Raw genomic sequence first — 23,689 nt, forward strand, 5'->3', positions numbered from 1 at the left:
CATCCAAGGACCGGTTTCTGGCTATCAGCCTTCATCAGCCTGGATAGCTTGACTCCAGTGGTGTGGAGAGCATGGGACTCACGTCTGAGCATACCCATCCCACTCGGGGTGACAAATGCAAAAACAACAATTGATGGACTGAATGCAGAACAATGTCATACATTCACCCCAGTTCAGAGATCTGGGCCTAAATCCATCGTTTTATTGCACTCCACACCACCCCAGGTCAGACATGGCTATATGCAAATCAGCCTTGACCCTGTGCCTCATGGGAACAGTCCAGCCCGAACTGCGAAGCCATGTCTTTCCCGGACCGGAATCAAGCATCCAAGGACCGGTTTCTGGCTATCAGCCTTCATTAGCCTGGATAGCTTGACTCCAGTGGTGTGGAGAGCATGGGACTCACGTCTGAGCATACCCAGCCCACTCGGGTGACAAATGCAAAAACAAGAATTGATGGACAGAATGCAGAACAATGTCATACAATCACCCCAGTTCAGAGATCTGGGCCTAAATCCATCATTTTTTTGCACTACACACCACCCCAGGTCAGACATGGCTATATGCAAATCAGCCTTGACCCTGTGCCTCATGGGAACAGTCCAGCCCGAACTGCCAAGCCATGTCTTTCCCGGACCGGAATCTAGCATCCAAGGACCGGTTTCTGGCTATCATCCTTCATCAGCCTGAATAGCTTGACTCCAGTGGTGTGGAGAGCATGGGACTCACGTCTGAGCATACCCATCACACTCGGGGTGACAAATGCAAAAACAAGAATTGATGGACAGAATGCAGAACAATGTCATACATTCACCCCAGTTCAGAGATCTGGGCCTAAATCCATTGTTCTTTTGCACTCCACACCACCCCAGGTCAGACATGGCTATATGCAAATCAGCCTTGACCCTGTGCCTCATGGGAACAGTCCAGCTCGTACTGCCAAGCCATGTCTTTCCCGGACCGGAATCAAGCATCCAAGGACCGGTTTCTGGCTATCAGCCTTCATCAGCCTGGATAGCTTGACTCCAGTGGTGTGGAGAGCATGGGACTCACGTCTGAGCATACCCATCCCACTCGGGGTGACAAATGCAAAAACAACAATTGATGGACTGAATGCAGAACAATGTCATACATTCACCCCAGTTCAGAGATCTGGGCCTAAATCCATCGTTTTATTGCACTCCACACCACCCCAGGTCAGGCATGGCTATATGCAAATCAGCCTTGACCCTGTGCCTCATGGGAACAGTCCAGCCCGAACTGCGAAGCCATGTCTTTCCCGGACCGGAATCAAGCATCCAAGGACCGGTTTCTGGCTATCAGCCTTCATCAGCCTGGATAGCTTGACTCCAGTGGTGTGGAGAGCATGGGACTCACGTCTGAGCATACCCATCCCACTCGGTGTGACAAATGCAAAAACAAGAATTGATGGACAGAATGCAGAACAATGTCATACATTCACCCCAGTTCAGAGATCTGGGCCTAAATCCATCGTTTTTTTTGCACTCCACACCACCCCAGGTCAGACATGGCTATATGCAAATCAGCCTTGACCCTGTGCCTCATGGGAACAGTCCAGCCCGAACTGCCAAGCCATGTCTTTCCCGGACCGGAATCTAGCATCCAAGGACCGGTTTCTGGCTATCAGCCGTCATCAGCCTGGATAGCTTGACTCCAGTGGTGTGGAGAGCATGGGACTCACGTCTGAGCATACCCATCCCACTCGGGGTGACAAATGCAAAAACAAGAATTGATGGACAGAATGCAGAACAATGTCATACATTCACCCCAGTTCAGAGATCTGGGCCTAAATCCATCGTTTTGTTGCACTCCACACCACCCCAGGTCAGACATGGCTATATGCAAATCAGCCTTGACCCTGTGCCTCATGGGAACATTCCAGCCCGAACTGCCAAGCCATGTCTTTCCCGGACCGGAATCTAGCATCCAAGGACCGGTTTCTGGCTATCAGCCTGGATAGCTTGACTCCAGTGTTGTGGAGAGCATGGGACTCACGTCTGAGCATACCCATCCCACTCGGTGTGACAAATGCAAAAACAAGAATTGATGGACAGAATGCAGAACAATGTCATACATTCACCCCAGTTCAGAGATCTGGGCCTAAATCCATTGTTCTTTTGCACTCCACACCACCCCAGGTCAGACATGGCTATATGCAAATCAGCCTTGACCCTGTGCCTCATGGGAACAGTCCAGCTCGTACTGCCAAGCCATGTCTTTCCCGGACCGGAATCAAGCATCCAAGGACCGGTTTCTGGCTATCAGCCTTCATCAGCCTGGATAGCTTGACTCCAGTGGTGTGGAGAGCATGGGACTCACGTCTGAGCATACCCATCCCACTCGGGGTGACAAATGCAAAAACAACAATTGATGGACTGAATGCAGAACAATGTCATACATTCACCCCAGTTCAGAGATCTGGGCCTAAATCCATCGTTTTATTGCACTCCACACCACCCCAGGTCAGGCATGGCTATATGCAAATCAGCCTTGACCCTGTGCCTCATGGGAACAGTCCAGCCCGAACTGCGAAGCCATGTCTTTCCCGGACCGGAATCAAGCATCCAAGGACCGGTTTCTGGCTATCAGCCTTCATCAGCCTGGATAGCTTGACTCCAGTGGTGTGGAGAGCATGGGACTCACGTCTGAGCATACCCATCCCACTCGGTGTGACAAATGCAAAAACAAGAATTGATGGACAGAATGCAGAACAATGTCATACATTCACCCCAGTTCAGAGATCTGGGCCTAAATCCATCGTTTTTTTGCACTCCACACCACCCCAGGTCAGACATGGCTATATGCAAATCAGCCTTGACCCTGTGCCTCATGGGAACAGTCCAGCCCGAACTGCCAAGCCATGTCTTTCCCGGACCGGAATCTAGCATCCAAGGACCGGTTTCTGGCTATCAGCCGTCATCAGCCTGGATAGCTTGACTCCAGTGGTGTGGAGAGCATGGGACTCACGTCTGAGCATACCCATCCCACTCGGGGTGACAAATGCAAAAACAAGAATTGATGGACAGAATGCAGAACAATGTCATACATTCACCCCAGTTCAGAGATCTGGGCCTAAATCCATCGTTTTGTTGCACTCCACACCACCCCAGGTCAGACATGGCTATATGCAAATCAGCCTTGACCCTGTGCCTCATGGGAACATTCCAGCCCGAACTGCCAAGCCATGTCTTTCCCGGACCGGAATCTAGCATCCAAGGACCGGTTTCTGGCTATCAGCCTGGATAGCTTGACTCCAGTGTTGTGGAGAGCATGGGACTCACGTCTGAGCATACCCATCCCACTCGGTGTGACAAATGCAAAAACAAGAATTGATGGACAGAATGCAGAACAATGTCATACATTCACTCCGGTTCAGAGATCTTGGCCTAAATCCATCGTTTTGTTGCACTCCACACCACCCCAGGTCAGACATAGCTATATGCAAATCAGCCTTGACCCTGTGCCTCATGGGAACAGTCCAGCCCGAACTGCCAAGCCATGTCTTTCCCGGACCGGAATCGAGCATCCAAGGACCGGTTTCTGGCTATCAGCCTTCATCAGCCTGGATAGCTTGACTCCAGTGGTGTGGAGAGCATGGGACTCACGTCTGAGCATACACATCCCACTCGGGGTGACAAATGCAAAAACAAGAATTGATGGACAGAATGCAGAACAATGTCATACATTCACTCCAGTTCAGAGATCTGGGCCTAAATCCATCGTTTTGTTGCACTCCACACCACCCCAGGTCAGACATGGCTATATGCAAATCAGCCTTGACCCTGTGCCTCATGGGAACAGTCCAGCCCGAACTGCCAAGCCATGTCTTTCCCGGACCGGAATCTAGCATCCAAGGACCGGTTTCTGGCTATCAGCCTTCATAAGCCTGGATAGCTTGACTCCAGTGGTGTGGAGAGCATGGGACTCACGTCTGAGCATACCCATCCCACTCGGGGTGACAAATGCAAAAACAAGAATTGATGGACAGAATGCAGAACAATGTCATACATTCACCCCAGTTCAGAGATCTGGGCCTAAATCCATCGTTTTTTTGCACTCCACACCACCCCAGGTCAGACATGGCTATATGCAAATCAGCCTTGACCCTGTGCCTCATGGGAACAGTCCAGCCCGAACTGCCAAGCCATGTCTTTCCCGAACCGGAATCAAGCATCTAAGGACCGGTTTCTGGCTATCAGCCTGGATAGCTTGAATCCAGTGGTGTGGAGAGCATGGGACTCACGTCTGAGCATACCCATCCCACTCGGGGTGACAAATGCAAAAACAACAATTGATGGACAGAATGCAGAACAATGTCATACATTCACCCCAGTTCAGAGATCTGGGCCTAAATCCATCGTTTTTTTGCACTCCACACCACCCCAGTTCAGACATGGCTATATGCAAATCAGCCTTGACCCTGTGCCTCATGGGAACAGTCCAGCCCGAACTGCCAAGCCATGTCTTTCCTGGACCGGAATCTAGCATCCAAGGACCGGTTTCTGGCTATCAGCCTTTATTAGCCTGGATAGCTTGACTCCAGTGGTGTGGAGAGCATGGGACTCACGTCTGAGCATACCCATCCCACTCAGGGTGACAAATGCAAAAACAAGAATTGATGGACAGAATGCAGAACAATGTCATACATTCACCCCAGTTCAGAGATCTGGGCCTAAATCCATCATTTTTGTTGCACTCCACACCACCCCAGGTCAGACATGGCTGTATGCAAATCAGCCTTGACCCTGTGCCTCATGGGAACAGTCCAGCCCGAACTGCCAAGCCATGTCTTTCCCGTACCGGAATCTAGCATCCAAGAACCGGTTTCTGGCTATCAGCCTGGATAGCTTGACTCCAGTGGTGTGGAGAGCATGGGACTCACGTCTGAGCATACCCATCCCACTCGGGGTGACAAATGTAAAAACAAGAATTCATGGACAGAATGCAGAACAATGTCATACATTCACCCCAGTTCAGAGATCTGGGCCTAAATCCATCGTTTTTTTGCACTCCACACCACCCCAGGTCACACATGGCTATATGCAAATCAGCCTTGACCCTGTGCCTCATGGGAACAGTCCAGCCCGAACTGCCAAGCCATGTCTTTCCCGGACCGGAATCTAGCATCCAAGGACCGGTTTCTGGCTATCAGCCTTCATCAGCCTGGATAGCTTGACTCCAGTGGTGTGGAGAGCATGGGACTCACGTCTGAGCATACACATCCCACTCGGGTGACAAATGCAAAAACAAGAATTGATGGACAGAATGCAGAACAATGTCATACATTCACCCCAGTTCAGAGATCTGGGCCTAAATCCATCGTTTTGTTGCACTCCACACCACCCCAGGTCAGACATGGCTATATGCAAATCAGCCTTGACCCTGTGCCTCATGGGAACAGTCCAGCCCGAACTGCCAAGCCATGTCTTTCCCGGACCGGAATCTAGCATCCAAGGACCGGTTTCTGGCTATCAGCCTTCATCAGCCTGGATAGCTTGACTCCAGTGGTGTGGAGAGCATGGGACTCACGTCTGAGCATACCCATCCCACTCGGGGTGACAAATGCAAAAACAAGAATTGATGGACATAATGCAGAACAATGTCATACATTCACCCCAGTTCAGAGATCTGGGACTAAATCCATCGTTTTTTTGCACTCCACACCACCCCAGGTCAGACATGGCTATATGCAAATCAGCCTTGACCCTGTGCCTCATGGGAACAGTCCAGCCCGAACTGCCAAGCCATGTCTTTCCCGGACCGGAATCAAGCCTCTAAGGACCGGTTTCTGGCTATCAGCCTGGATAGCTTGACTCCAGTGGTGTGGAGAGCATGGGACTCACGTCTGAGCATACCCATCCCACTCGGGGTGACAAATGCAAAAACAACAATTGATGGACAGAATGCAGAACAATGTCATACATTCACCCCAGTTCAGAGATCTGGGCCTAAATCCATCGTTTTTTTGCACTCCACACCACCCCAGTTCAGACATGGCTATATGCAAATCAGCCTTGACCCTGTGCCTCATGGGAACAGTCCAGCCCGAACTGCCAAGCCATGTCTTTCCTGGACCGGAATCTAGCATCCAAGGACCGGTTTCTGGCTATCAGCCTTTATTAGCCTGGATAGCTTGACTCCAGTGGTGTGGAGAGCATGGGACTCACGTCTGAGCATACCCATCCCACTCGGGGTGACAAATGCAAAAACAAGAATTGATGGACAGAATGCAGAACAATGTCATACATTCACCCCAGTTCAGAGATCTGGGCCTAAATCCATCATTTTTTTGCACTACACACCACCCCAGGTCAGACATGGCTATATGCAAATCAGCCTTGACCCTGTGCCTCATGGGAACAGTCCAGCCCGAACTGCCAAGCCATGTCTTTCCCGGACCGGAATCTAGCATCCAAGGACCGGTTTCTGGCTATCAGCCTTCATCAGCCTGGATAGCTTGACTCCAGTGGTGTGGAGAGCATGGGACTCACGTCTGAGCATACCCATCACACTCGGGGTGACGAATGCAAAAACAACAATTGATGGACAGAAGGCAGAACAATGTCATACATTCACCCCAGTTCAGAGATCTGGGCCTAAATCCATCGTTTTTTTGCACTCCACACCACCCCAGGTCAGACATGGCTATATGCAAATCAGCCTTGATCCTGTGCCTCATGGGAACAGTCCAGCCCGAACTGCCAAGCCATGTCTTTCCCGGACCGGAATCTAGCATCCAAGGACCGGTTTCTGGCTATCAGCCTTCATTAGCCTGGATAGCTTGACTCCAGTGGTGTGGAGAGCATGGGACTCACGTCTGAGCATACCCATCCCACTCGGGTGACAAATGCAAAAACAAGAATTGATGGACAGAATGCAGAACAATGTCATACATTCACCCCAGTTCAGAGATCTGGGCCTAAATCCATCGTTTTTTTGCACTCCACACCACCCCAGTTCAGACATGGCTATATGCAAATCAGCCTTGACCCTGTGCCTCATGGGAACAGTCCAGCCCGAACTGCCAAGCCATGTCTTTCCCGGACCGGAATCTAGCATCCAAGGACCGGTTTGTGGCTATCAGCCTTCATCAGCCTGAATAGCTTGACTCCAGTGGTGTGGAGAGCATGGGACTCACGTCTGAGCATACCCATCCCACTCGGGGTGACAAATGCAAAAACAAGAATTGATGGACAGAATGCAGAACAATGTCATACATTCACCCCAGTTCAGAGATCTGGGCCTAAATCCATCGTTTTTTTGCACTCCACACCACCCCAGGTCAGACATGGCTATATGCAAATCAGCCTTGACCCTGTGCCTCATGGGAACAGTCCAGCTCGAACTGCCAAGCCATGTCATTCCCGGACCGGAATCAAGCATCCAAGGACCGGTTTCTGGCTATCAGCCTTCACCAGCCTTGGATAGCTTGACTCCAGTGGTGTGGAGAGCATGGGACTCACGTCTGAGCATACCCATCCCACTCGGAGTGACAAATGCAAAAACAACAATTGATGGACTGAATGCAGAACAATGTCATACATTCACCCCAGTTCAGAGATCTGGGCCTAAATCCATCGTTTTTTTGCACTCCACACCACCCCAGGTCAGACATGGCTATATGCAAATCAGCCTTGACCCTGTGCCTCATGGGAACAGTCCAGCCCGAACTGCCAAGCCATGTCTTTCCCGGACCGGAATCACGCATCCAAGGACCGGTTTCTGGCTATCAGCCTTCATCAGCCTGGATAGCTTGACTCCAGTGGTGTGGAGAGCATGGGACTCACGTCTGAGCATACCCATCCCACTCGGGGTGACAAATGCAAAAACAAGAATTGATGGACAGAATGCAGAACAATGTCATACATTCACCCCAGTTCGGAGATCTGGGCCAAAATCCATCGTTTTTTTGCCCTCCACACCACCCCAGGTCAGACATGGCTATATGCAAATCAGCCTTGACCCTGTGCCTCATGGGAACAGTCCAGCCCGAACTGCCAAGCCATGTCTTTCCCGGACCGGAATCTAGCATCCAAGGACCGGTTTCTGGCTATCAGCCTTCATTAGCCTGGATAGCTTGACTCCAGTGGTGTGGAGAGCATGGGACTCACGTCTGAGCATACCCATCCCACTCGGGTGACAAATGCAAAAACAAGAATTGATGGACAGAATGCAGAACAATGTCATACAATCACCCCAGTTCAGAGATCTGGGCCTAAATCCATCATTTTTTTGCACTACACACCACCTCAGTTCAGACATGGCTATATGCAAATCAGCCTTGACCCTGTGCCTCATGGGAACAGTCCAGCCCGAACTGCCAAGCCATGTCTTTCCCGGACCGGAATCTAGCATCCAAGGACCGGTTTCTGGCTATCAGCCTTCATCAGCCTGAATAGCTTGACTCCAGTGGTGTGGAGAGCATGGGACTCACGTCTGAGCATACCCATCCCACTCGGGGTGACAAATGCAAAAACAAGAATTGATGGACAGAATGCAGAACAATGTCATACATTCACCCCAGTTCAGAGATCTGGGCCTAAATCCATTGTTTTTTTGCACTCCACTCAACCCCAGGTCAGACATGGCTATATGCAAATCAGCCTTGACCCTGTGCCTCATGGGAACAGTCCAGCTCGAACTGCCAAGCCATGTCTTTCCCGGACCGGAATCAAGCATCCAAGGACCGGTTTCTGGCTATCAGCCTTCATCAGCCTGGATAGCTTGACTCCAGTGGTGTGGAGAGCATGGGACTCACGTCTGAGCATACCCATCCCACTCGGGGTGACAAATGCAAAAACAACAATTGATGGACTGAATGCAGAACAATGTCATACATTCACCCCAGTTCAGAGATCTGGGCCTAAATCCATCGTTTTTTTGCACTCCACACCACCCCAGGTCAGACATGGCTATATGCAAATCAGCCTTGACCCTGTGCCTCATGGGAACAGTCCAGCCCGAACTGCCAAGCCATGTCTTTCCCGGACGGGAATCAAGCATCCAAAGACCGGTTTCTGGCTATCAGCCTTCATCAGCCTGGATAGCTTGACTCCAGTGGTGTGGAGAGCATGGGACTCACGTCTGAGCATACCCATCCCACTCAGGGTGACAAATGCAAAAACAAGAATTGATGGACAGAATGCAGAACAATGTCATACATTCACCCCAGTTCAGAGATCTGGGCCTAAATCCATCGTTTTTTTTGCACTCCACACCACCCCAGGTCAGACATGGCTTTATGCAAATCAGCCTTGACCCTGTGCCTCATGGGAACAGTCCAGCCCGAACTGCCAAGCCATGTCTTTCCCGGACCTGAATCAAGCATCCAAGGACCGGTTTCTGGCTATCAGCCTTCATCAGCCTGGATAGCTTGACTCCAGTGGAGTGGAGAGCATGGGACTCACGTCTGAGCATACCCATCCCACTCGGGGTGACAAATGCAAAAACAAGAATTGATGGACAGAATGCAGAACAATGTCATACATTCACCCCAGTTCAGAGATCTGGGCCTAAATCCATTGTTTTTTTGGACTCCACACCACCCCAGGTCAGACATGGCTATATGCAAATCAGCCTTGACCCTGTGCCTCATGGGAACAGTCCAGCCCGAACTGCCAAGCCATGTCTTTCCCAGACCGGAATCTAGCATCCAAGGACAGGTTTCTGGCTATCAGCCTTCATCAGCCTGGATAGCTTGACTCCAGTGGTGTGGAGAGCATGGGACTCACGTCTGAGCATACCCATCCCACTCGGGGTGACAAATGCAAAAACAAGAATTGATGGACAGAATGCAGAACAATGTCTTACATTCACCCCAGTTCAGAGATCTGGGCCTAAATCCATCATTTTTTTGCACTACACACCACCCCAGGTCAGACATGGCTATATGCAAATCAGCCTTGACCCTGTGCCTCATGGGAACGGTCCAGCCCGAACTGCCAAGCCGTGTCTTTCCCGGACCGGAATCTAGCATCCAAGGACCGTTTTCTGGCTATCAGCCTTCATCAGCCTGGATAGCTTGACTCCAGTGGTGTGGAGAGCATGGGACTCACGTGTTAGCATACCCATCCCACTCAGGGTGACAAATGCAAAAACAAGAATTGATGGACAGAATGCAGAACAATGTCATACATTCACCCCAGTTCAGAGATCTGGGCCTAAATCCATTGTTTTCTTGCACTCCACACCACCCCAGGTCAGACATGGCTATATGCAAATCAGCCTTGACCCTGTGCCTCATGGGAACAGTCCAGCCCGAACTGCCAAGCCATGTCTTTCCCGGACCGGAATCAAGCATCCAAGGACCGGTTTCTGGCTATCAGCCTTCATCAGCCTGGATAGCTTGACTCCAGTGGTGTGGAGAGCATGGGACTCACGTCTGAGCATACCCATCCCACTCGGTGTGACAAATGCAAAAACAAGAATTGATGGACAGAATGCAGAACAATGTCATACATTCACCCCAGTTCAGAGATCTGGGCCTAAATCCATCGTTTTTTTGCACTCCACACCACCCCAGGTCAGACATGGCTATATGCAAATCAGCCTTGACCCTGTGCCTCATGGGAACAGTCCAGCCCGAACTGCCAAGCCATGTCTTTCCCGGACCGGAATCTAGCATCCAAGGACCGGTTTCTGGCTATCAGCCGTCATCAGCCTGGATAGCTTGACTCCAGTGGTGTGGAGAGCATGGGACTCACGTCTGAGCATACCCATCCCACTCGGGGTGACAAATGCAAAAACAAGAATTGATGGACAGAATGCAGAACAATGTCATACATTCACCCCAGTTCAGAGATCTGGGCCTAAATCCATCGTTTTGTTGCACTCCACACCACCCCAGGTCAGACATGGCTATATGCAAATCAGCCTTGACCCTGTGCCTCATGGGAACATTCCAGCCCGAACTGCCAAGCCATGTCTTTCCCGGACCAGAATCTAGCATCCAAGGACCGGTTTCTGGCTATCAGCCTGGATAGCTTGACTCCAGTGTTGTGGAGAGCATGGGACTCACGTCTGAGCATACCCATCCCACTCGGTGTGACAAATGCAAAAACAAGAATTGATGGACAGAATGCAGAACAATGTCATACATTCACTCCAGTTCAGAGATCTTGGCCTAAATCCATCGTTTTGTTGCACTCCACACCACCCCAGGTCAGACATAGCTATATGCAAATCAGCCTTGACCCTGTGCCTCATGGGAACAGTCCAGCCCGAACTGCCAAGCCATGTCTTTCCCGGACCGGAATCGAGCATCCAAGGACCGGTTTCTGGCTATCAGCCTTCATCAGCCTGGATAGCTTGACTCCAGTGGTGTGGAGAGCATGGGACTCACGTCTGAGCATACACATCCCACTCGGGGTGACAAATGCAAAAACAAGAATTGATGGACAGAATGCAGAACAATGTCATACATTCACTCCAGTTCAGAGATCTGGGCCTAAATCCATCGTTTTGTTGCACTCCACACCACCCCAGGTCAGACATGGCTATATGCAAATCAGCCTTGACCCTGTGCCTCATGGGAACAGTCCAGCCCGAACTGCCAAGCCATGTCTTTCCCGGACCGGAATCTAGCATCCAAGGACCGGTTTCTGGCTATCAGCCTTCATAAGCCTGGATAGCTTGACTCCAGTGGTGTGGAGAGCATGGGACTCACGTCTGAGCATACCCATCCCACTCGGAGTGACAAATGCAAAAACAAGAATTGATGGACAGAATGCAGAACAATGTCATACATTCACCCCAGTTCAGAGATCTGGGCCTAAATCCATCGTTTTTTTGCACTCCACACCACCCCAGGTCAGACATGGCTATATGCAAATCAGCCTTGACCCTGTGCCTCATGGGAACAGTCCAGCCCGAACTGCCAAGCCATGTCTTTCCCGAACCGGAATCAAGCATCTAAGGACCGGTTTCTGGCTATCAGCCTGGATAGCTTGAATCCAGTGGTGTGGAGAGCATGGGACTCACGTCTGAGCATACCCATCCCACTCGGGGTGACAAATGCAAAAACAACAATTGATGGACAGAATGCAGAACAATGTCATACATTCACCCCAGTTCAGAGATCTGGGCCTAAATCCATCGTATTTTCGCACTCCACACCATCCCAGTTCAGACATGGCTATATGCAAATCAGCCTTGACCCTGTGCCTCATGGGAACAGTCCAGCCCGAACTGCCAAGCCATGTCTTTCCTGGACCGGAATCTAGCATCCAAGGACCGGTTTCTGGCTATCAGCCTTTATTAGCCTGGATAGCTTGACTCCAGTGGTGTGGAGAGCATGGGACTCACGTCTGAGCATACCCATCCCACTCGGGGTGACAAATGCAAAAACAAGAATTGATGGACAGAATGCAGAACAATGTCATACATTCACCCCAGTTCAGAGATCTGGGCCTAAATCCATCATTTTTTTGCACTCCACACCACCCCAGGTCAGACATGGCTGTATGCAAATCAGCCTTGACCCTGTGCCTCATGGGAACAGTCCAGCCCGAACTGCCAAGCCATGTCTTTCCCGTACCGGAATCTAGCATCCAAGAACCGGTTTCTGGCTATCAGCCTGGATAGCTTGACTCCAGTGGTGTGGAGAGCATGGGACTCACGTCTGAGCATACCCATCCCACTCGGGGTGACAAATGTAAAAACAAGAATTCATGGACAGAATGCAGAACAATGTCATACATTCACCCCAGTTCAGAGATCTGGGCCTAAATCCATCGTTTTTTTGCACTCCACACCACCCCAGGTCACACATGGCTATATGCAAATCAGCCTTGACCCTGTGCCTCATGGGAACAGTCCAGCCCGAACTGCCAAGCCATGTCTTTCCCGGACCGGAATCTAGCATCCAAGGACCGGTTTCTGGCTATCAGCCTTCATCAGCCTGGATAGCTTGACTCCAGTGGTGTGGAGAGCATGGGACTCACGTCTGAGCATACACATCCCACTCGGGTGACAAATGCAAAAACAAGAATTGATGGACAGAATGCAGAACAATGTCATACATTCACCCCAGTTCAGAGATCTGGGCCTAAATCCATCGTTTTGTTGCACTCCACACCACCCCAGGTCAGACATGGCTATATGCAAATCAGCCTTGACCCTGTGCCTCATGGGAACAGTCCAGCCCGAACTGCCAAGCCATGTCTTTCCCGGACCGGAATCTAGCATCCAAGGACCGGTTTCTGGCTATCAGCCTTCATCAGCCTGGATAGCTTGACTCCAGTGGTGTGGAGAGCATGGGACTCACGTCTGAGCATACCCATCCCACTCGGGGTGACAAATGCAAAAACAAGAATTGATGGACATAATGCAGAACAATGTCATACATTCACCCCAGTTCAGAGATCTGGGCCTAAATCCATCGTTTTTTTGCACTCCACACCACCCCAGGTCAGACATGGCTATATGCAAATCAGCCTTGACCCTGTGCCTCATGGGAACAGTCCAGCCCGAACTGCCAAGCCATGTCTTTCCCGGACCGGAATCAAGCCTCTAAGGACCGGTGTCTGGCTATCAGCCTGGATAGCTTGACTCCAGTGGTGTGGAGAGCATAGGACTCACGTCTGAGCATACCCATCCCACTCGGGGTGACAAATGCAAAAACAACAATTTATGGACAGAATGCAGAACAATGTCATACATTCACCCCAGTTCAGAGATCTGGGCCTAAATCCATCGTTTTTTTGCACTCCACACCACCCCAGTTCAGACATGGCTATATGCAAATCAGCCTTGACCCTGTGCCTCATGGGAACAGTCCAGCCCGAACTGCCAAGCCATGTCTTTCCTGGACCGGAATCTAGCATCCAAGGACCGGTTTCTGGCTATCAGCCTTTATTAGCCTGGATAGCTTGACTCCAGTGGTGTGGAGAGCATGGGACTCACGTCTGAGCATACCCATCCCACTCGGGGTGACAAATGCAAAAACAAGAATTGATGGACAGAATGCAGAACAATGTCATACATTCACCCCAGTTCAGAGATCTGGGCCTAAATCCATCATTTTTTTGCACTACACACCACCCCAGGTCAGACATGGCTATATGCAAATCAGCCTTGACCCTGTGCCTCATGGGAACAGTCCAGCCCGAACTGCCAAGCCATGTCTTTCCCGGACCGGAATCTAGCATCCAAGGACCGGTTTCTGGCTATCAGCCTTCATCAGCCTGGATAGCTTGACTCCAGTGGTGTGGAGAGCATGGGACTCACGTCTGAGCATACCCATCACACTCGGGGTGACGAATGCAAAAACAACAATTGATGGACAGAAGGCAGAACAATGTCATACATTCACCCCAGTTCAGAGATCTGGGCCTAAATCCATCGTTTTTTTGCACTCCACACCACCCCAGGTCAGACATGGCTATATGCAAATCAGCCTTGATCCTGTGCCTCATGGGAACAGTCCAGCCCGAACTGCCAAGCCATGTCTTTCCCGGACCGGAATCTAGCATCCAAGGACCGGTTTCTGGCTATCAGCCTTCATTAGCCTGGATAGCTTGACTCCAGTGGTGTGGAGAGCATGGGACTCACGTCTGAGCATACCCATCCCACTCGGGTGACAAATGCAAAAACAAGAATTGATGGACAGAATGCAGAACAATGTCATACATTCACCCCAGTTCAGAGATCTGGGCCTAAATCCATCGTTTTTTTGCACTCCACACCACCCCAGTTCAGACATGGCTATATGCAAATCAGCCTTGACCCTGTGCCTCATGGGAACAGTCCAGCCCGAACTGCCAAGCCATGTATTTCCCGGACCGGAATCTAGCATCCAAGGACCGGTTTGTGGCTATCAGCCTTCATCAGCCTGAATAGCTTGACTCCAGTGGTGTGGAGAGCATGGGACTCACGTCTGAGCATACCCATCCCACTCGGGGTGACAAATGCAAAAACAAGAATTGATGGACAGAATGCAGAACAATGTCATACATTCACCCCAGTTCAGAGATCTGGGCCTAAATCCATCGTTTTTTTGCACTCCACACCACCCCAGGTCAGACATGGCTATATGCAAATCAGCCTTGACCCTGTGCCTCATGGGAACAGTCCAGCTCGAACTGCCAAGCCATGTCATTCCCGGACCGGAATCAAGCATCCAAGGACCGGTTTCTGGCTATCAGCCTTCATCAGCCTGGATAGCTTGACTCCAGTGGTGTGGAGAGCATGGGACTCACGTCTGAGCATACCCATCCCACTCGGGGTGACAAATGCAAAAACAACAATTGATGGACAGAATGCAGAACAATGTCATACATTCACCCCAGTTCAGAGATCTGGGCCTAAATCCATCGTTTTTTTGCACTCCACACCACCCCAGGTCAGACATGGCTATATGCAAATCAGCCTTGACCCTGTGCCTCATGGGAACAGTCCAGCCCGAACGGCCAAGCCATGTCTTTCCCGGACTGCAATCAAGCATCCAAGGACCGGTTTCTGGCTATCAGCCTTCATCAGCCTGGATAGCTTGACTCCAGTGGTGTGGAGAGCATGGGACTCACGTCTGAGCATACCCATCCCACTCGGGGTGACAAATGCAAAAACAACAATTGATGGACTGAATGCAGAACAATGTCATACATTCACCCCAGTTCAGAGATCTGGGCCTAAATCCATCGTTTTATTGCACTCCACACCACCCCAGGTCAGGCATGGCTATATGCAAATCAGCCTTGACCCTGTGCCTCATGGGAACAGTCCAGCCCGAACTGCGAAGCCATGTCTTTCCCGGACCGGAATCAAGCATCCAAGGACCGGTTTCTGGCTATCAGCCTTCATTAGCCTGGATAGCTTGACTCCAGTGGTGTGGAGAGCATGGGACTCACGTCTGAGCATACCCATCCCACTCGGGTGACAAATGCAAAAACAAGAATTGATGGACAGAATGCAGAACAATGTCATACAATCACCCCAGTTCAGAGATCTGGGCCTAAATCCATCATTTTTTTGCACTACACACCACCCCAGGTCAGACATGGCTATATGCAAATCAGCCTTGACCCTGTGCCTCATGGGAACAGTCCAGCCCGAACTGCCAAGCCATGTCTTTCCCGGACCGGAATCTAGCATCCAAGGACCGGTTTCTGGCTATCATCCTTCATCAGCCTGAATAGCTTGACTCCAGTGGTGTGGAGAGCATGGGACTCACGTCTGAGCATACCCATCACACTCGGGGTGACAAATGCAAAAACAAGAATTGATGGACAGAATGCAGAACAATGTCATACATTCACCCCAGTTCAGAGATCTGGGCCTAAATCCATTGTTCTTTTGCACTCCACACCACCCCAGGTCAGACATGGCTATATGCAAATCAGCCTTGACCCTGTGCCTCATGGGAACAGTCCAGCTCGTACTGCCAAGCCATGTCTTTCCCGGACCGGAATCAAGCATCCAAGGACCGGTTTCTGGCTATCAGCCTTCATCAGCCTGGATAGCTTGACTCCAGTGGTGTGGAGAGCATGGGACTCACGTCTGAGCATACCCATCCCACTCGGGGTGACAAATGCAAAAACAACAATTGATGGACTGAATGCAGAACAATGTCATACATTCACCCCAGTTCAGAGATCTGGGCCTAAATCCATCGTTTTATTGCACTCCACACCACCCCAGGTCAGGCATGGCTATATGCAAATCAGCCTTGACCCTGTGCCTCATGGGAACAGTCCAGCCCGAACTGCGAAGCCATGTCTTTCCCGGACCGGAATCAAGCATCCAAGGACCGGTTTCTGGCTATCAGCCTTCATCAGCCTGGATAGCTTGACTCCAGTGGTGTGGAGAGCATGGGACTCACGTCTGAGCATACCCATCCCACTCGGTGTGACAAATGCAAAAACAAGAATTGATGGACAGAATGCAGAACAATGTCATACATTCACCCCAGTTCAGAGATCTGGGCCTAAATCCATCGTTTTTTTTGCACTCCACACCACCCCAGGTCAGACATGGCTATATGCAAATCAGCCTTGACCCTGTGCCTCATGGGAACAGTCCAGCCCGAACTGCCAAGCCATGTCTTTCCCGGACCGGAATCTAGCATCCAAGGACCGGTTTCTGGCTATCAGCCGTCATCAGCCTGGATAGCTTGACTCCAGTGGTGTGGAGAGCATGGGACTCACGTCTGAGCATACCCATCCCACTCGGGGTGACAAATGCAAAAACAAGAATTGATGGACAGAATGCAGAACAATGTCATACATTCACCCCAGTTCAGAGATCTGGGCCTAAATCCATCGTTGTGTTGCACTCCACACCACCCCAGGTCAGACATGGCTATATGCAAATCAGCCTTGACCCTGTGCCTCATGGGAACATTCCAGCCCGAACTGCCAAGCCATGTCTTTCCCGGACCGGAATCTAGCATCCAAGGACCGGTTTCTGGCTATCAGCCTGGATAGCTTGACTCCAGTGTTGTGGAGAGCATGGGACTCACGTCTGAGCATACCCATCCCACTCGGTGTGACAAATGCAAAAACAAGAATTGATGGACAGAATGCAGAACAATGTCATACATTCACTCCAGTTCAGAGATCTTGGCCTAAATCCATCGTTTTGTTGCACTCCACACCACCCCAGGTCAGACATAGCTATATGCAAATCAGCCTTGACCCTGTGCCTCATGGGAACAGTCCAGCCCGAACTGCCAAGCCATGTCTTTCCCGGACCGGAATCGAGCATCCAAGGACCGGTTTCTGGCTATCAGCCTTCATCAGCCTGGATAGCTTGACTCCAGTGGTGTGGAGAGCATGGGACTCACGTCTGAGCATACACATCCCACTCGGGGTGACAAATGCAAAAACAAGAATTGATGGACAGAAAGCAGAACAATGTCATACATTCACCCCAGTTCAGAGATCTGGGCCTAAATCCATCGTTTTTTTGCACTCCACACCACCCCAGTTCAGACATGGCTATATGCAAATCAGCCTTGACCCTGTGCCTCATGGGAACAGTCCAGCCCGAACTGCCAAGCCATGTCTTTCCTGGACCGGAATCTAGCATCCAAGGACCGGTTTCTGGCTATCAGCCTGGATAGCTTGAATCCAGTGGTGTGGAGAGCATGGGACTCACGTCTGAGCATACCCATCCCACTCAGGGTGACTAATGCAAAAACAACAATTGATGGACAGAATGCAGAACAATGTCATACATTCACCCCAGTTCAGAGATCTGGGCCTAAATCCATCGTTTTTTTGCACTCCACACCACCCCAGTTCAGACATGGCTATATTCAAATCAGCCTTGACCCTGTGCCTCATGGGAACAGTCCAGCCCGAACTGCCAAGCCATGTCTTTCCTGGACCGGAATCTAGCATCCAAGGACCGGTTTCTGGCTATCAGCCTTTATTAGCCTGGATAGCTTGACTCCAGTGGTGTGGAGAGCATGGGACTCACGTCTGAGCATACCCATCCCACTCGGGGTGACAAATGCAAAAACAAGAATTGATGGACAGAATGCAGAACAATGTCATACATTCACCCCAGTTCAGAGATCTGGGCCTAAATCCATCATTTTTTTGCACTCCACACCACCCCAGGTCAGACATGGCTGTATGCAAATCAGCCTTGACCCTGTGCCTCATGGGAACAGTCCAGCCCGAACTGCCAAGCCATGTCTTTCCCGTACCGGAATCTAGCATCCAAGAACCGGTTTCTGGCTATCAGCCTGGATAGCTTGACTCCAGTGGTGTGGAGAGCATGGGACTCACGTCTGAGCATACCCATCCCACTCGGGGTGACAAATGTAAAAACAAGAATTCATGGACAGAATGCAGAACAATGTCATACATTCACCCCAGTTCAGAGATCTGGGCCTAAATCCATCGTTTTTTTGCACTCCACACCACCCCAGGTCACACATGGCTATATGCAAATCAGCCTTGACCCTGTGCCTCATGGGAACAGTCCAGCCCGAACTGCCAAGCCATGTCTTTCCCGGACCGGAATCTAGCATCCAAGGACCGGTTTCTGGCTATCAGCCTTCATCAGCCTGGATAGCTTGACTCCAGTGGTGTGGAGAGCATGGGACTCACGTCTGAGCATACACATCCCACTCGGGTGACAAATGCAAAAACAAGAATTGATGGACAGAATGCAGAACAATGTCATACATTCACCCCAGTTCAGAGATCTGGGCCTAAATCCATCGTTTTGTTGCACTCCACACCACCCCAGGTCAGACATGGCTATATGCAAATCAGCCTTGACCCTGTGCCTCATGGGAACAGTCCAGCCCGAACTGCCAAGCCATGTCTTTCCCGGACCGGAATCTAGCATCCAAGGACCGGTTTCTGGCTATCAGCCTTCATCAGCCTGGATAGCTTGACTCCAGTGGTGTGGAGAGCATGGGACTCACGTCTGAGCATACCCATCCCACTCGGGGTGACAAATGCAAAAACAAGAATTGATGGACATAATGCAGAACAATGTCATACATTCACCCCAGTTCAGAGATCTGGGCCTAAATCCATCGTTTTTTTGCACTCCACACCACCCCAGGTCAGACATGGCTATATGCAAATCAGCCTTGACCCTGTGCCTCATGGGAACAGTCCAGCCCGAACTGCCAAGCCATGTCTTTCCTGGACCGGAATCAAGCCTCTAAGGACCGGTTTCTGGCTATCAGCCTGGATAGCTTGACTCCAGTGGTGTGGAGAGCATGGGACTCACGTCTGAGCATACCCATCCCACTCGGGGTGACAAATGCAAAAACAACAATTGATGGACAGAATGCAGAACAATGTCATACATTCACCCCAGTTCAGAGATCTGGGCCTAAATCCATCGTTTTTTTGCACTCCACACCACCCCAGTTCAGACATGGCTATATGCAAATCAGCCTTGACCCTGTGCCTCATGGGAACAGTCCAGCCCGAACTGCCAAGCCATGTCTTTCCTGGACCGGAATCTAGCATCCAAGGACCGGTTTCTGGCTATCAGCCTTTATTAGCCTGGATAGCTTGACTCCAGTGGTGTGGAGAGCATGGGACTCACGTCTGAGCATACCCATCCCACTCGGGGTGACAAATGCAAAAACAAGAATTGATGGACAGAATGCAGAACAATGTCATACATTCACCCCAGTTCAGAGATCTGGGCCTAAATCCATCATTTTTTTGCACTACACACCACCCCAGGTCAGACATGGCTATATGCAAATCAGCCTTGACCCTGTGCCTCATGGGAACAGTCCAGCCCGAACTGCCAAGCCATGTCTTTCCCGGACCGGAATCTAGCATCCAAGGACCGGTTTCTGGCTATCAGCCTTCATCAGCCTGGATAGCTTGACTCCAGTGGTGTGGAGAGCATGGGACTCACGTCTGAGCATACCCATCACACTCGGGGTGACGAATGCAAAAACAACAATTGATGGACAGAAGGCAGAACAATGTCATACATTCACCCCAGTTCAGAGATCTGGGCCTAAATCCATCGTTTTTTTGCACTCCACACCACCCCAGGTCAGACATGGCTATATGCAAATCAGCCTTGATCCTGTGCCTCATGGGAACAGTCCAGCCCGAACTGCCAAGCCATGTCTTTCCCGGACCGGAATCTAGCATCCAAGGACCGGTTTCTGGCTATCAGCCTTCATTAGCCTGGATAGCTTGACTCCAGTGGTGTGGAGAGCATGGGACTCACGTCTGAGCATACCCATCCCACTCGGGTGACAAATGCAAAAACAAGAATTGATGGACAGAATGCAGAACAATGTCATACATTCACCCCAGTTCAGAGATCTGGGCCTAAATCCATCGTTTTTTTGCACTCCACACCACCCCAGTTCAGACATGGCTATATGCAAATCAGCCTTGACCCTGTGCCTCATGGGAACAGTCCAGCCCGAACTGCCAAGCCATGTATTTCCCGGACCGGAATCTAGCATCCAAGGACCGGTTTGTGGCTATCAGCCTTCATCAGCCTGAATAGCTTGACTCCAGTGGTGTGGAGAGCATGGGACTCACGTCTGAGCATACCCATCCCACTCGGGGTGACAAATGCAAAAACAAGAATTGATGGACAGAATGCAGAACAATGTCATACATTCACCCCAGTTCAGAGATCTGGGCCTAAATCCATCGTTTTTTTGCACTCCACACCACCCCAGGTCAGACATGGCTATATGCAAATCAGCCTTGACCCTGTGCCTCATGGGAACAGTCCAGCTCGAACTGCCAAGCCATGTCATTCCCGGACCGGAATCAAGCATCCAAGGACCGGTTTCTGGCTATCAGCCTTCATCAGCCTTGGATAGCTTGACTCCAGTGGTGTGGAGAGCATGGGACTCACGTCTGAGCATACCCATCCCACTCGGAGTGACAAATGCAAAAACAACAATTGATGGACTGAATGCAGAACAATGTCATACATTCACCCCAGTTCAGAGATCTGGGCCTAAATCCATCGTTTTTTTGCACTCCACACCACCCCAGGTCAGACATGGCTATATGCAAATCAGCCTTGACCCTGTGCCTCATGGGAACAGTCCAGCCCGAACTGCCAAGCCATGTCTTTCCCGGACCGGAATCACGCATCCAATGACCGGTTTCTGGCTATCAGCCTTCATCAGCCTGGATAGCTTGACTCCAGTGGTGTGGAGAGCATGGGACTCACGTCTGAGCATACCCATCCCACTCGGGGTGACAAATGCAAAAACAAGAATTGATGGACAGAATGCAGAACAATGTCATACATTCACCCCAGTTCGGAGATCTGGGCCAAAATCCATCGTTTTTTTGCCCTCCACACCACCCCAGGTCAGACATGGCTATATGCAAATCAGCCTTGACCCTGTGCCTCATGGGAACAGTCCAGCCCGAACTGCCAAGCCATGTCTTTCCCGGACAGGAATCTAGCATCCAAGGACCATTTCTGGCTATCAGCCTTCATCAGCCTGGATAGCTTGACTCCAGTGGTGTGGAGAGCATGGGACTCACGTCTGAGCATACACATCCCACTCGGGGTGACAAATGCAAAAACAAGAATTGATGGACAGAATGCAGAACAATGTCATACATTCACCCCAGTTCAGAGATCTGGGCCTAAATCCATCGTTTTTTTTGCACTCCACACCACCCCAGGTCAGACATGGCTATATGCAAATCAGCCTTGACCCTGTGCCTCATGGGAACAGTCCAGCCCGAACTGCCAAGCCATGTCTTTCCCGGACCGGAATCAAGCATCTAAGGACCGGTTTCTGGCTATCAGCCTGGATAGCTTCACTCCAGTGGTGTGGAGAGCATGGGACTCACGTCTGAGCATACCCATCCCACTCGGGGTGACAAATGCAAAAACAAGAATTGATGGACAGAATGCAGAACAATGTCATACATTCACCCCAGTTCAGAGATCTGGGCCTAAATCCATCGTTTTTTTGCACTCCACACCACCCCAGGTCAGACATGGCTATATGCAAATCAGCCTTGACCCTGTGCCTCATGGGAACAGTCCAGCCCGAACTGCCAAGCCATGTCTTTCCCGAACCGGAATCAAGCATCTAAGGACCGGTTTCTGGCTATCAGCCTGGATAGCTTGACTCCAGTGGTGTGGAGAGCATGGGACTCACGTCTGAGCATACCCATCCCACTCGGGGTGACAAATGCAAAAACAACAATTGATGGACAGAATGCAGAACAATGTCATACATTCACCCCAGTTCAGAGATCTGGGCCTAAATCCATCGTTTTTTTGCACTCCACACCACCCCAGTTCAGACATGGCTATATGCAAATCAGCCTTGACCCTGTGCCTCATGGGAACAGTCCAGCCCGAACTGCCAAGCCATGTCTTTCCTGGACCGGAATCTAGCATCCAAGGACCGGTTTCTGGCTATCAGCCTTTATTAGCCTGGATAGCTTGACTCCAGTGGTGTGGAGAGCATGGGACTCACGTCTGAGCATACCCATCCCACTCGGGGTGACAAATGCAAAAACAAGAATTGATGGACAGAATGCAGAACAATGTCATACATTCACCCCAGTTCAGAGATCTGGGCCTAAATCCATCATTTTTTTTGCACTCCACACCACCCCAGGTCAGACATGGCTGTATGCAAATCAGCCTTGACCCTGTGCCTCATGGGAACAGTCCAGCCCGAACTGCCAAGCCATGTCTTTCCGGTACCGGAATCTAGCATCCAAGAACCGGTTTCTGGCTATCAGCCTGGATAGCTTGACTCCAGTGGTGTGGAGAGCATGGGACTCACGTCTGAGCATACCCATCCCACTCGGGGTGACAAATGTAAAAACAAGAATTCATGGACAGAATGCAGAACAATGTCATACATTCACCCCAGTTCAGAGATCTGGGCCTAAATCCATCGTTTTTTTGCACTCCACACCACCCCAGGTCACACATGGCTATATGCAAATCAGCCTTGACCCTGTGCCTCATGGGAACAGTCCAGCCCGAACTGCCAAGCCATGTCTTTCCCGGACCGGAATCTAGCATCCAAGGACCGGTTTCTGGCTATCAGCCTTCATCAGCCTGGATAGCTTGACTCCAGTGGTGTGGAGAGCATGGGACTCACGTCTGAGCATACACATCCCACTCGGGTGACAAATGCAAAAACAAGAATTGATGGACAGAATGCAGAACAATGTCATACATTCACCCCAGTTCAGAGATCTGGGCCTAAATCCATCGT

The sequence above is a fragment of the Lissotriton helveticus genome, chromosome 3_1, assembly GCF_964261635.1.
Source record: "Lissotriton helveticus chromosome 3_1, aLisHel1.1, whole genome shotgun sequence".
Classification (NCBI taxonomy): domain Eukaryota; kingdom Metazoa; phylum Chordata; class Amphibia; order Caudata; family Salamandridae; genus Lissotriton; species Lissotriton helveticus.